Source organism: Bactrocera tryoni, chromosome 4, assembly GCF_016617805.1.
Source record: "Bactrocera tryoni isolate S06 chromosome 4, CSIRO_BtryS06_freeze2, whole genome shotgun sequence".
NCBI classification, from domain to species: domain Eukaryota; kingdom Metazoa; phylum Arthropoda; class Insecta; order Diptera; family Tephritidae; genus Bactrocera; species Bactrocera tryoni.
The window spans coordinates 24,819,811-24,835,999 of record NC_052502.1 but is presented as its reverse complement, the minus strand read 5'-3'; the positions used below and the strand labels follow the sequence as shown (position 1 = coordinate 24,835,999).

At 37.4% G+C, this 16,189-nt stretch overlaps 1 protein-coding gene across 3 annotated transcripts in view; it reads left to right on the top strand.

Annotated features, from left to right (window-relative positions):
• Window positions 1-4,806: 4,806 nt before the first annotated feature.
• Window positions 4,807-16,189, top strand: part of LOC120775939 (low-density lipoprotein receptor-related protein 2) — a 456,014-nt gene continuing 444,631 nt past the window's right edge. For 2 of the 3 annotated variants that reach the window (XM_040106349.1, XM_040106346.1), the window contains exon 1: window positions 4,807-5,287. The gene's annotated coding sequence lies outside the window, so the exon portion shown is untranslated. The remainder of the gene's footprint in view (window positions 5,288-16,189) is intronic. The other variant, XM_040106348.1, reaches the window with a different exon arrangement.

The following is a 16,189-nucleotide window of genomic DNA, read 5'->3' as shown; positions in this document are numbered from 1 at the left end:
CATACATTACTATTGTTAATTTGCTCAGAAAATTGAAAAAATATGAAAAAAACTAGTTATTTGATTTATTTCTAGTTCTGGTCGAAATCCATCGGTAATGATGATCCACTCTTACGAATTATTATATCACTTACTGTTGTTTGTATGTTCGATACCGAGTCAACCGCGGAGGTATGTATCTATAGCTGCATAGTCATAATAATTCAGTATCAAGAACTGCTTACTCCCTTACAAATTTTATCTCGATATTAACTCTTATATTCTATTCCTATTTAATGAGAGCTTTTCCTTCTCCTGTTACGCTCTTCCCCGGTTCCGTTCCGTCACGATTTGCCTGCTTTCGAGCAGCTGAGCCTGCTGACGTGGTCAGGCCATGATGATTTCCAAAGACGGCCATGTGTGGGGAATTCTCTCTTCGAATACAGCTGAATTTACCGTCGAAAAAGTGCTCCATAAGAGTACTCGGACCGGTTGGGAGAGACCGAATGACGTTGTGATTAAGCCCCAGCACCACGCCAAGGTGCTTGCCATTCGCAGACCCAGACCATCTGCGGTCTGATTGTTAAAATGTTATTTTCTAAAATTCTAAACAGCTTCTTATAAATTTTGCGTGATTTCAACCTTTTTCTCCATAAAAGGTTTTGAATTACTTTCTCAATATACAATATTATTACTCTCGTTAATTATTGTAATCAAATTGAAATTATAAGAAATATACGATATTGCAACAAGTATGGACGTCAGCATCTTATTGCTTGTTTTTTACTTTTTTTCTGTTTTTTCCGCTTTTGAAAATGAAAAATCATCAAGTCACGTAAACTGTTAATTCTACGGAAACTTAACCAAGCACGACAAGGCGCTTACCAGAATGTGGCAATAAATCAACTTTAAAGTGAGAATTGAGTGAACGTGAATTTTTCTAAAATATCGCGAATCTCCGATCGATATTGTGTGAAGCGAGAAAATATAAAGAACAATAAAATGCAAATATACATATATGTATACAGTATTTATATACATACAGATATTTACATATATATCAGATATTTACTTAATAACTTTGCTATACGAGAACATGTGATGGGTTTTTACCCGTTTAACACTTTTTGCTAAGTACAACTATACGATATTTGTACATACATATGTACAAATACATGTCTTTACCTAGAAATTTTGTTTAATTATTTTTTATATTGTTTTTGGAAATATGCTTTATCAAAACCCTTAACCAGGCAAAGACTTTTAAGAAATAAATTTTTTATATCTGCTAATTACCTCCTCGGTCCCAACGCTATCAAAATATAGCATACACCCACAAGCATACCCCCAACCACTTGCTGTTAGCTCTCCTAAGGCCTGAAATCATCATTCACCAAGCAATCAGCAAGGTTGTTTGTTATCCTGACATAGCCCATCCGGCGGCACTGTATCCTATTATCAAGTGAATTTGTTGCCTTTAAGCGAGCATTACCGTCGGCCTCTGCCGCACATGCTCGCACGTCCATAAATTGAGTGCATTCTTTTAATATGGTCGGCGTTAAAAATTGCACTTCCGCATAACCCTCTTGTGTATTTACTTATCCTCTAAACACCACTCACCGCTCGGTTATATTCTTTGCATTCCATCAATTCGCCGCTTCGCATAGAGAACTTTATCCTCACCACAACAACCATCAATGCAACGCCCTTACCATCTTCTCCCCACAAAGAAAAAACAAAACAACAACATTAACAACCAGCTCTTATGCGCACCGGCAAGTAGTCTGCCATTTTATATGGCCTCAATAAAGCAGAAGACGACGCTGGCGCAGGTGAAGGCGTAGAAGGGTAAATCAGCAACAAGTGTTTGCGTGCCGCCAAAAATGAACCACAACAACCGATATGCCAACAAAAATAATGACAACAATACGAGCGGTAATGCGGCAACGAGGCAAAATACCGACAGGCAAAAGCAGCAGCAGCAACAATTGTTGTGTTGCGTCAAAACTCGGGTTGATGAGTGCTCGCTTCGAGCATGTTCGATGGTGATGTGATTCTTTTTCATATTTGTAAATGGACGGAGAGATCCCTCATAAACCATTTGGTTTTATGTTCTCTGCCTCAATACTAAAGCTCAAAGCCAATGTTCGGTATTTTTTATTAATTCCAATGTATGTATATGCATCAGGACTTCGAAATGTTTATTTTTGTCTTTTAGGAGTACCAATAAAACTCCATTTGGGTTTGTACTGTAATCTCGAGATCATTCTTTCCAATTATTACAGGAAATGTCGGTTTGACCTTAGTTATGACTTATTGTTCCTTTTCTTTATTATCGCTACAGTGAAGCAAGCAATTTTGGCTGAGATTACATTTTTCAGTTGATTCGTAAATCGCCGATAATTATATATTTATACCGATTGAGGCCGAATCGGACTCCACTTCAGCTTTTCAAAGCATTTCTCTAAGTCTGCTGACTCTACAAATGTGTATAGCATTTTATATTTTGACATTTTTGATGTTTTACATACTTAGAACGTTGTGACATACGAGCGCTATTTGTGTTGTTTAGAGTAACTTAAAATATTCATCTCGATCAAAATTAGTATTGAATCGAGAACATTTTCGGTCAATTATTTTTTATGACTTTGGATTATCTCAACAACAGTGCATAGCTGAACTTAACTAAATTTTTGGCGATGATGCAGATGGTCGTCCAAAATCAGTTGTTGCCCCTCGATGCTGTGCGCAAAGTGCTATTGCAAGGACGTCATTTAATCTATCGCGATATCCAATATTGCATGAACATTTGGTTTTGTCATATTGGATGCTACATAATTGTCAATCGTTCAAAAAAGGCTCGTGTAGATTCGTCGAGAGGTGTGCTTCAAAACACGTCTATGACAACGTGACAGGACATAACCGTGGATTTATGCGTATGAGCCCCAAAGTAAACAACAGTCGGGGTATGGCTGTAAGTGTATTTCAAGATGAGCTGATCCAATCAATAGTGTTTCGCCGAAGAGGACCACTCTTCACCATGACAATGCGAGTTCTCACCCATCCATTTCATACTTTCCCTTTCGCTTTACAAATCAAGCAGCAATTAATAATAATCCAAATGGGACCAAAACTGTTTAAGCCCCTAGGTACCGAATATGTTGTCCACAGTACTTTTAGTTTATTTTTGACCGAAAATATCAGTTAATGTATGTAATATACCATTGAAATTCATAGTATACCTGTGTATCAAAATTGGGTTGAATCGGGTCCATACTTCTCTTATCTCCAATATACCTAATAAAAATGATTTCGCACTTCCGGGTGACTTTCTACCGCATATATCGGCCAATATGTGAGCTTTCCCAATGAATGAGAGTAGCTGTTTTACTTATAGCAGTATATTTGCGCCTAAAGTAGAAAAAGTTGGGCGAAAACTTGAACCAGCCTCCATATAACTAGTATCCGAATGTTTTTAATATAATTTTGGCGGTCGCGAACTAAAATATGGCAATATTATTAAGTCCAAGCGTATGACCTTCAATGTAAATCATGAAGATACCAAATTTGATTGTAATTTATTCATAATTTCAACGAATAATGGATGTTTAATTCCTTCGCTATATTGTTTAGTATAAAGTATACGATTTTCGAATACACCCAAAGCCTTCCTTACTTTTTTCTTTTTTTACTATTTTTCATATGAATTGTCATGGTGGAAGTTTTCTTCAAAAATGAAGAAAATTGCTGATTAAATTAAGGAAATGGCAATTATTGCTGATGTTCGAAGATATTTTCTAATTAATGAAATTTACGAATATTCCGTCAATTTGTTTCATATTTTTATTTTATTAGGTTGTCAAAAAAGTCTTGCGGTATTTTCGCTAGTTCGCGCTGAAAGCGCGTAGTTCTAGTTTTATTCGTCGCATCGGGTCATGCTATACCTTTTTGGAAGCTCATTTCACGCGCTAACACGTGTTTGATTGATTGTCGTTTTTTTAAGTCGTTCGTGAGTTATAGCGTCGCAAACATGGAGCAAAATAAAGAGAAAATACGGCATATTTTACAGTACTACCACGATGAAGGCAAAAATGCATCTCAAGAAGCCAATAAAATTTGTGCAGTTTATGAACCCGATACAGTTTCCATTTCCACCGCACAGCGATGGTTTCAACGTTTTCGTTCTGGTGTAGAGGTGGTCAAAGATGCGCCACGCTCCTGAAGGCCTGTCTTCGAAAATTGCGATAAAATCGCTGAATTGGTCGAAAGAGACCGGCATAGTAGCAGCCGTAGCATCGGTCAAGAGCTGGGCATGAATATAAAACAATAAAAAAAAATTCAATAAAAATACCGCAAGACTTTTTTGACAACCCATTATATTGCAAGTTCGAAGCGTTTAGCGCTTGAGTTTCTAACTCGTATGTCGTATTCCTACATAGAACTGTGTTCTTTCCTAATTGGATCAGGTGAAGACAATTTTTGCTTAAATGCAATAAATGCAAAGATAGTGGGTTTTTCCTTACTTGTCGATTCGATGAAATAATATCTATAAAACAAAATTTAAATAATTTAGTACAATCAAAAAATATATCGAGGAAAAATATTTACACAGATCTCACATTACTCAGTAAAGCTTCAAAAACCACTACCGAAACACGCAACACTGTCGGCACAAACAGCGCAACAAGTTCGACCGGCCGATACGCAACATGTTCGTGCGGCGAATTCGAAAGGTGGAAATGTGGGAAAATTGTTGGAGCTCAACGACACCGGTGGCGCATTAGTAACTGCCAACGAAAGTCAGTAATGCAATCACAGTCGCCGGAAAACCGCCGAAGGTGATGGAGTGCGAAGCGGATAAAAGTTAGAAGTGACGTTGAAACGCAAGCAAAACAAAACTTGAGTGACGGTGTGCAGAAAAAGCGGTTTTACACTGGAATTTAGTGCGTACCCAAAAGCAAGTGGGGATTCATGCTTGCAATAACCACACACATACAAACATACGCGTGTAGTGTGATAGTGCGAAACACAGAAAAGTTAAAATAAAAAAATAAAAAGTGGGAAAATAGTAACAAAAATACACAAAGTGCTTGCGCGCGTGTGTTTGTGTGTAAGTAAATGCCGCTGACGAAAAAGGAAGCGGAAAAGAAAGCGGACGCCACAAAGCAGCGCTTTCGCCAACTGTAAGAAAGAAAGAAAGGAAAAAAAATATTTACAAAAATTCATGCAAACGAATGTGCGATTTTTTTTTGTGTGCAAAAAACCAGGGGAACAGGATGATTTCGAGGTAAAAATTGTGCGAAATAAAGTAAGTGTGCAGCTTAGGTGTGTACGGGCGTGTGCGAAAGTGATAAAAGTGGAAAATATTTAAAATGTAAATATTACATGTGAGTTTGTGCGCAATGAAAAAATTGTTTGTTTGTTTTGTTGTTGTGCAAAAAGTACGGCGAAAGGATGCAGCGTTGTTTTTGTTTACGATATTTGTCGGCAAGCGTTTGGCGGTTCAGAAATGTGCGATGATTTTGGTTTTTTCATGAGTTTATTTGGGCAGCAAAAATTTTACAAATAATTAAAAAATTTAAACAAAAAGTAAAAATCGAAAGAATTAACAAATTTTAAAAGCGAAAATAAAATTTGAAAGAATTAAAAAAAAATAAATAAATAAAAATAAATAAAAATAAAATAAAATAACGGTAAACAAAAAAAATGCAAACAAAATCAGAATTTTATTTTTACAAATAACCGTTATCTATAACGCTCGTACAACTAGTTGAAATAAATATATATACAAAGCGGAAAAAGCAATTATCGTCATTTGCGCTTAAAAACTCAAATTAAAAATTGTGAGAGCACAACACTTATATTTAATTGTTATATGCTTGTGCTATATACCATATAATGTATATTATCTATATGTATGTACATACATATATTCGACGTATGTATGTATGTTCCGCTGCATTTAGCCCATATACTAGCCCATTGTCTTTCGCCATTGTCAGCATCAATTTATTTTTTTGCTATTATTGTTGTTGTGCTTTTTTGCTTACTGCTAACGCTGTTGCTAGCACGCAAGGTGAAAGTTAAAATACAATAAAATTAACGACGCCACAAAAGCACAACAAATTCTCAACTGTGCTGTGCTGTACCAGCAATGCCAGTGATTCTTAATGATTTTTTACGTGGCTGTTGAGAAAAAAAGTTACACAAGCTGGCCTCCAGCTGCCACAAGCAGCAGCCTGCCTGCGGCGTTAAAGTGCTTAAGGCAACAGAGCACCGCTTACATATAAATTTCTTAACTAAGCTTGACGCAGTGCTTAAATTAGAAAAAGATTATATGCTTCAACGCTGTCATGGGCTGTCGCGCAGCTTCAGAACCGCTTCAAAATTGCGCGTTAGACGCAATACCCTTCAGTTCGATATTTTAGAAACTTCTTTCTGTGTGCTCAAGCAAAAGCGTTAGAATTATGAGCATATACATACCAGTTTACATACACACACACACATACGCGCATATTCATATAGAGCTATATGTAAATTGTCGCCGCACAATGAGGCCAAGCTGTGCAATCCACCAGCAAACTTAAAATATCAAGCAGCTAACTCGTTTAAGCCAACTCAGCCGCAGTCGCAGCCTCAGCCCCCAGCCCCGGTCCTGTCTTTGAAAACCAGTTTCGTGTTGTTTTGTGTGCCGCTGCCCAAACCTATTGACTGCTTCCATTTGCCTCATGTATACAAGCACATATCTGCTTGATCTTTTTCTATCTTATTCCCGATTTTTCTTCCAACTTCATTTCATGTCTTCTTAACTTTCTTACTTTCGCATTTGTCCGCTGTCACTGACGTGTGCGATGGCGCTGATAACCAGCGAATTGGCGATTTGCTTTTTGTTTCAACACATTTGTGGAAGCGCCAAGATTTGGTGCGGCGTAGGTGCCTAGCGCTTTTGCGTGAGTTAGTCAAGTGATTAGCAACTGGTTTTTGTGCTAAAGACACATGAAAACAACAAAATGCATAAAAATTGTGATAAATTTGAAGAAGTGTAAATTTTATCTGTGTCATCTCTTTATTCGAAGTTCTTTCGTTGCTTTGCATGTGATTAGAATATGAGTAAGAGCAGTTTCCAGTAATGAAATTTTTTAGTTTTTTTTTTTCAAATGTGCTAATTTTTTATCTTCAACGAGATGAGATATTGTGAAGAACTGGTTACTAAAAGCCGGTTGTGCTATTTTCTAGACGAATTTATATTTTGTAATGTAAAAGTTTTATTAATTTGGTGTTTTTAGAAAGAATTTTGGTTTAAGTATGCAAAATGAATGTTCTTTATAAAACACTACTAATTTTTAGGAATTCATGCTTTTTTGAATGAATTACAGTTGGAAGTTTTAAGCAAAATCAAAAATTTCAACATAACTTCTAAGTAGAGTCTTCAAATTTGACTGGGAGTGTTTATTATCATTCGAAAGAACATTCTTTGGCATTTATTTGTTGAAAATTTTCTCTTTCCAATATTGACCGCGACTACGTCTCAGATGGTCCATTCGATGAGTCCAATTTAGGTTGATTTGTTCAAGTATTTCGACTGGTAAGTGGCGAATAGCGTACTTGATGTTTTGCGATGTTTTCGTTTAAAGGCCTGAATCGAAGCAGAATATTCTGCATAGACTTTAGACTTCACATATCCCTACAGGAAAAAGGTTGACGGTGTGATATCACACGATCTTGGTGGCCAATTGATGAGTGGCCAAAAATGTTCTCACCGGCATCATTTTTGAAGAAATATGTACCGATGAGTCCACCAGCCCACAAACCACACCAAATCGTTGCTTTTCTTTTAGCTCTTTTGAAATAGCAGCTCTTGAATCTCTTCAGATTGCTCTTGGTCCCAAATGCGGCAAGTTTGCTTGTCTATATCCCCATTGAGACAGAAACCGAACCGCCGAACAAAATTTGGAATGTCGAATGTCGGATCTCCTTAGAACTTTTCAAGAGTCCATAGAGTGAAACGATGTCGCTTCGGAAGGTCGAGCGGCCTCAGTTCTTGCACTGTATTCTGTACGTTTTCATTTTAAGGCCACGGTCAGTCCGAGCGGCTGCGAACGGCGTCGAATCGACTTTCCACTGTCTTCGTGTACACTTTGAGCTATGGCTGCTATATTTTTTTACTGCGTGCTTCAGTACCCTCAGTGTGCTTGTACTGTTACCTTGATAGCTGATTTTGAGAGCCAAGATCTCTCGATGCTTAACCTCAAGTCTTCTATTTGGTAAGGCTTTGTGATATTGATTTTTTTTTTCGAATTCAGCACAGTAGGATCTTTTTTTTAGTTTGATAAGTGTCATGGTCGAGTTCATAACTCTGATTGTAATATGAGATTCGTCTGAAGTAATACAATAACTTATTTGGTTCGTAATTATTTCTTTTTGTTTTAATTCGAACATTTATTTAAGAAAAACTATTATTATTCAAAGTATTTCCCATCTGAAGCTATACTATTTCCAATCTTTCTGGCAATTTATGAATTTTCTTCCTTATGAACTGCGATGGCTTGGCAGCCAAGAATGATACAAGATAATTTTGGATACCCTTTTCTATTGTGATCCGTATTCCAGTGAGAGCGTTAAGCTTCGTCCGGAACAAATGTTAATTAGAAGGGACAAGATTTATAAGGCAAGTAGGGTAAAACTGCTCAGTCTGTTTTTTAAACAGTTTTTAATCGGCACAATAGAACCTAGGTCGCGGTGCAATACCTCACTAATAATATTTAATATCTATCGGTCAACATGAGACATTATTGGAAAATTATTGCCTCGGGTTTGTGAATGATTTTGGCATTTTTTAGCAATTGCTTGCTTCAGTTTGTAGTCAATAGCGTTCACCGTGAATGGTTTCATTCGGATTTATGTGTTCATAATACAGCATGCTGTATGAAACCGAGAAAACTAAAACTAACAAGCATCTGGCTCTGAAGATTTTTATTTTGAGGACGATGATACGTTCTAAAATACATGAAAATGTAGTTTCTTTCCAGTCCGGGTCAAATTTGATCAGATGATGTTTTTTTCAGTCTGGGTCAAATTTGATCAAATAGTATACTTTTTTTTAATTTTTGGTAATATAACGTAATTAGTTTTTAAATGTCATTTAAAATTCATATACATTTCATACTTTATTCAAGTTCTGTTCATTTTAAAATTGCAATTACTTAGCAGACTCCCTTCTTAGCCCAAAAGTTGAACTTAGCAATGGCAATAAAGTGAGAAAATCTCTATAACTCAACTCTACGCTTTCGAGCTATTTCGAAGCGAACAACCGACCGACTACAGAGCGCATTAAAAACTTCTATGATTTCGCCAACAACACCAACAACAACTCCATTATTAGTGAATAGTTTCATCCTCATAAACTTTGCCAAGCATTTCACGATTGCTTGCGATATTTTTTATGCATTATTGTGCAAATGATGTCGCCAACATAACTAGGATACATATATACAAATAGACATACGGTTGCAGATACATAAATTATGTCAGCACTGGTTGGCATTCAAATGAGCGATTCTAACTGCTGCTGTTGCCACTTTTTTCCACTGCAACATTTCACTGTTTACGCCGCTGCCATCTTGTTTACTTATAAATAACTATTTGCAGCGTTGTTACTGTTGTTATTCTGATAGTTGTTGCCGTTGCCGTTCACAGCCTTGTTGCATAGCAGCGCCGCATCATTCAGAACTTGAAGTGCGCACGTCTCAGACATTTTGCTAAACATGTTTTATAGCGCTTTTAAGTATTCTCGCAATTTACACCCTACCCTTCCTCCACCGCCAGTTTTTGCTTGGCACATCTTCACAGCATCTCAAGTTGCGTGCGAAAATCTGGTCGAAATCCGCTCGCTATGCGCGTTTTACATATTGCCTGACGCTTCCACGAGCGAAATTATGTGCTTTTGGCACGTTCGTTGCAGGCAAAAACCAAAGCTTCAGCGTGTCAACGACTACAACAGCAACAACAGCTAGTGCATATTTTAAGTACGCAACAAATAATTAAAGCTGTGGAAATCGGAAAACTGTTTTTTAGTTGAATGTGCGAGCCCCGTTCGCACCAGCGTCTGCCACTCGCTCGCTTCCGTTTCGCTTTTTTAGTTTCGTGATTTTCTTTCTTCGAAAGTCATTTTCTTCCGCTTATCAAAAGTTTTAAATCTGTTGTTAGCCAACGTGCTCGCTTCGTAAGTCCGTCAATCACTCAGTTCTTTAGTCAGTCAACTGATTTTATGACTTCCTCTTTACTCAATTTTTTTTTTTTGCTTTTGCTTTGCGCTGAAAATGTGATAAGCAGTTTTTGAGGAAAGTGAGTGCAGTTAATGAATGTTTAGAGTTTCAGACGAAGACAAGAATTATAGGTACGTGCAGCTCACGCTGGAGAAATACCTACGTTTTTATATGGCGCAAAATTGTCTATTTGATTATACATACATATGTATATCATATCTTCTTCTGCTTTACTGGAGTGAACAGCACTAACGCTATTGTTTTCGCTATTTGGCGCCAATTAGGAATATGAAATGCAGCCAGGTCCTTCTCCACCTGGTCTTTCCAAGGGAGTGGAGGTCTTCCTCTTTCTCTGCTTCCCCCCGGTGGGTATTGCGTTGAATACTTTCAGAGCTGTAGTATTTTCGTCCATACGGACCACATGACCTAGCCAGCGCTGTCTTTTAAATTGCTGAATTACAGGTATGCCAATGTCGTCGTACATTTCACCGTTCCATCGAATGCGATATTCGCCGTGGCCAATGCGCAAAGGACTATAAATCATTCGCAGAACCTTTCTCTGAAAAACTCGCAACGTCGACTTATCAGATGTTGTCATCATCCTTGCCTCTGTAGTATATAGCAGGACGGGGATGATGAGTGCCTTCTAGAGTTTGGTATTTGTTTGTCGAGAGAGGACTTTATTTCTTAATTGCCTACTCAGTACAAAGTAGCACCTATCCGCAAGAGTTTTTTGCGTTGGATTTCGAGGCTGACATCTTTGTTGGTGTTAACACTGGTTCTAAGATAGACGAAACTATCTACGACGTCGAAGTTATGACTGTCAGAAGTGACGTGGGAGCCAAGTCGCGAGTGTGACGACTGTTTCTTTGATGACAGAAGATGTTTCTCCTTACCCTCATTCACTACCGGATTAATTTACTTCATTTCTTTGTCAATCTAGAGAAAGCAGAACTAACGGCTTGGTTGCTATGGTCAATGATATCGATGTCATCGGCGAAAGCCTACAGTTGTATACTCTCGTAGAAGATTGTATATTCTCTATTCTTCTCAGCAGCTCGAATTATTTTCTCCAAAAGTAGGTGAAGTAGTTGCATCAAAGAAAGTCGGCTTGGCAGAAACCTCGTTTGGTCCTTCTCGATTCTGACGAACCTTTTGGCATTGCTAAACGTCAGTTTACATTGCCGTACTAGTTTTGCGGGGATATCACATTTAGATATCGCGGTCGGCACCACCTTCCATGATTTGGCGTATGGTGAATATCTGGTCAGTTGTAGATTTTCCAGGCTTAAAGCCACACTGATAAGGTTCAATCAGTTTGTTGACGGTGAGCTTTAGTCTTTCACAAAATGCGCTCGATAGAACCTTGTACAAATATGCGATGTTTAGGAGGCTTATCCCACGGTAGTTGGCGCAGATCGTAGGGTCTCCCTTTTTGCGGATTGGACAGAGCACACTAAAATTCCAATCGTCGGGCTTGCTTTCGTCCGACCACATTCTACAAAGAAGCTGATGCATGCTCCTTATCAATTCTTCGCCGCTGTGTTTGAATAGCTCGGCCGGCAATCCATCGGCCCCGCCGCTTTGTTGTTCTTAAGACGGGTAATTGCTATTCGAACGTCCTCATAGTCGGGCAATTGAACGTCTGCTCCATCGTAATCGATTGGACTGTCATTTAGCAAGCTGGGGGAGTGTTCCTTCCATAAATTTAGTATGCTCTGGGCATCGGTTACTAGAGGTTTGTGTTCAGTTCGAAAAAATTCTTCATAATGTTTTATTCACTACAAAATACTTCCAAAACTCTCTGTTCGAATTTGGTTTAAGAGACTTAAAACGTTTATGCCGTCAAGCTCCAATAAAAATTTCTTTTTTCAAAAACTTTCGGAAACAACCAGGATAACAAGTTATGCTACGTCAGTTACCCGGTTCTAAGAACTGTATGTCAACATACCCCTGTAAATCATTTTTGCTTTCGATGTGGTTGTAACAAAGTTTGCTTACTCTAGACGATCTTCGGCTGATAGTAAATTAATGAATTTGGATCACTCCACTAAATACACAATGGTGAAACCATACCGGGGTAAAGAACGAATACATTGACCGTCAGCAGCAATGATAGTTGGCTGTAAAATCAATTTGTGAAAAAACCGTAAAAGACAAGCAAAAAGAATACAAGCGCCGGTTAAGAAGAATGAGGGCCATGGCAAACAAAAAAGTGGCCAACGCTGCAAAAACGACAATACCAAGGCAAAAATATTTATTTATATATTAACTAAATATGAATAGAAATGTCATACATACATACATTTGTACCATTGTCTGTAAAAATAGAATATTCAAACCAGAGACAGAAAAAACTGTCTATGTAGTTGTGGAATGGCGTAGAATGCGCTTGAAGAGAAAAATGTTGCTGACTAGAATTTAAATGCCAAGTCAGGCACAACGAATTTGGTTGGCGGCGGCGGCGGCGTTCGCGCGAGACTTATGTTGCCTATGTATGTAGATGGGGAGCGGTGGGGTAGGGCGCGCAGCCAACTGACGTTGCCAACCTTAAGTAAACAGGTAAATCATTTACGGTATACGCTGAGCGCATGCGCAAACGTTGACTCAAGAGTAGTCGGCTACTTGTTGCTGGCAGCGCAACAGCTGAACAGCGTCAGTTACCGACGGTTGCCGGTTTGCAGGGCGCGCATAGCACAATCAGGAGTAAAATAATTGTTAATTGAGTGCGAAGCGAGAGTGGTTGTTTTAGGAGAGCGAAAAGAGAATGAGAGCATTAAACACATGTATTTCAATTGATTAACGAGAGCGGTAACTTATGATGAGAAGCAAAATTTGAGTTGAGTTACAATTGAGATCTAAAAACATGAATGTTTTGGTTTTTTCGCTTTCAAGAACAATCAAGAAGTTTTAAGGGTTTTTATATTTTCTTATATATACTTACATATACGATCGGAGTAATAAATATTATATAATATAAATATTTTCATTAATTTCAATAATTTGTCGCTCCTTTTAAATTTATATTTGAAGTATTTTCGTGTTATAATAATAGTTAGAGACACAAAAAAGCATAGAAGAGAGCTCTGTTGATACACGGAAACTTTTCCAAAAAGAAGAAGAAAGATATTATTATTGTAAGTGTTTCAAGGTACTAATTTTTTAAGTTTTGAGTTGGAATCGTAACCACAAATGTTGTGTATTAATCGACTAATTTCTTAACCAGCCGTTCATTTCTTTAAATATGCAAAAAAAAGCCGTAAGTTTTAGAATATCTCAACTAAAAGATAATTTATAGGGGTGTTGTTTTCATTGAATAGAAAGCTAAGAAGCTGTGCTCTTAATTTTGCTAACCTTTCTTGATATCTTCTCATAATAATCGATCCATAAGCTCAACGATTTTTTGATATTGAAGATTTTTTCAATGAATTAGATGTCGTATCGACATTGTTAATAACCATAGTCAGACATTAAACTAAAATTTTTCATATGATTTATTCTTTTAATTTTTTTAAGTCTGCTCATTTCAAATTCATCAAACTTTCAGAGACTGCTTAATATTTATAAAACGCTTCATATGTTGGATTCTTCAAGATTTATACTTTTGGCGTGGAGTTTTCTCCAAAAGTACTCAGGCAGAACCTTAGAGCTGCAATAACATAAAAAGAAAACATAACAGCGTTTTCCAAAATATTTAATATTTTTCTCAGTTGTGAAAAGAGTGGCCTTATTGACTTCGAGTTCTTCAAAGAAATCGACTCTCAAAATACAAATATTTCGCTCGAGATTTCAGGCTACTTATAGTATTTTCGGAAATCACAAAAGATCCGCGCCCACTGCTGTCCTATTGAGATTCTCCGATACTTTTGGTGTGAGAATCTGTTCTACAACCTAACCAAACCAAAATTCATGAAAATTCTTAGTGATTCACCAGCCAAAAATGCTGTATGAAGTCTTACAAAAATATCCAAATAATAATAAATAGCATATATGTTTGCTCATTCAGATTATTTAAAGTACTTTCAGGCGCTCAAAGGTATTTCAGAATCCTTCAATTAATTACAAGAAATCTCACCAGAATTGTGAATGCTTAGGTGAAATATTACTTTCGATGTGAGTTGTTCGTCTCATCTGAACCTACAAAATAGCTCTATGAAAATTAACTTGATCAATATAACCTCTTTTATGTATAAGATGAAGATAAATTAAAAGTATACAGGATATACTTGGTTCGCGACGAACTTTGTAACATCTAGAAGAAAATGCCGGCGGATTTCTCTTATAAAATTTTTTTTTGCCTGAAAGTATGCGAACTAGATATCGATCTGAAACTTTTCATACATATGTTTCAACCCAAATAGCTACTTATTTGCCGGAACGCTGAAATCGGATCATTATAGCATATAGCTGTCATACAGGTGCTTGTATGGAAAACTTTTTCATTTGAAGAGATATCTCCACGAATTTTGGCACAATTTATTGCCTAAGGTAAGCATGCAATCTGTGAAGAAATCGTTCATATAGCTGCCATACAAACTAAACGTTTGGAATCAAGTGCTTCTACAGAAAGCGTTTCCATTTGACTAGATATCTTCACAATATTTGGTATAGATTATTTTCCAAGGCAGCGGTATAATGTCCGGAAAAATTGTTCAGATCGGACGACTGTAGCATATAGCTGCCATGCGAACTGATGATAAACAAGTAAGGATGGGCTAAGTTCGGGTGTCACCGAACATTTTATACTCTCGCATGATAAAGTTGTAATCGAGATTTCATTATCCGTCATTTACATATTTTTCAAATACCGTATTTGTGTAAAGTTTTATTCCGCTATCATCATTGGTTCCTAATGTACATACATATATATTATACAGATAAGGCATCAGATGGAATTCAAAATAGCGTTATATCGGAAGAAGGCGTGGTTGTGAACCGATTTCACTCATATTTCGTACATGTCATCAGGGTGTTAAGAAAATATTATATACCGAATTTCATTGAAATCGGGTGAGTAGTTCCTGAGATATGGTTTGGTAAAAAAAGCTTGGGTGCAGCTTCCTTCTGCCATTTCTTCCGTAAAATTTAGTGTTTCTGACGTTTTTTGTTAGTCGGCAAACGCACTTTTAGTGATTTTCAACATAACCTTTGTATGGGAGGTGGCCGTGGTTATTATCCGATTTCTTCCATTTTTGAACTGTATATGGAAATGCCTAAAGGAAACAACTAAATAGAGTATGGTTGACATAGCTATAGTGGTTTCCGAGATATGTACAAAAAACTTAGTAGGGGGCGGGGCCACGCGCACTCTTCCAAAAAAATTACGTCCAAATATGCCCCTCCCTAATGCCATCCTTTGTGCCAAATTTCACTTTAATATCGTTATTTATGGCTTAGTTATGACACTTTATAGGCTTTCGGTTTTCGCCATTTTGTGGGCGTGGCAGTGGGCCGATTTTGCCCATCTTCGAACTTAACCTTCTTGTAGAGCCAGGAAATACGTGTACCAAGTTTCATCATGATATCTCAATTTTTACTCAAGTTACAGCTTGCACCGCCGGACGGACAGACGGACTGACAGACTCACAGACAGACATCCGGATTTCAACTCTACTCGTCACCCTGATCACTTTGGTATATATAACCCTATATCTGACTCTTTTAGTTTTAGGACTTACACACAACCGTTATGTGAACAAAACTATAATACTCTCCTTAGCAACTTTGTTGCGAGAGTATAAAAATCAAATTGTTGTAGGAAGTGAAGGACGTTCTACCTTTGGTGCAACCAAATTTAACGTGTTTTCTTACATTTACAACAATTCTTTCAATAACTTTCGCGCAATAATTTTCACTCAATATTTCTGGCACAATTTAGACTCAGTGATTCATCATATTCATCTATCAGCGGCCGACTGTTATATTTTTAACTAATTTGCGCGCTC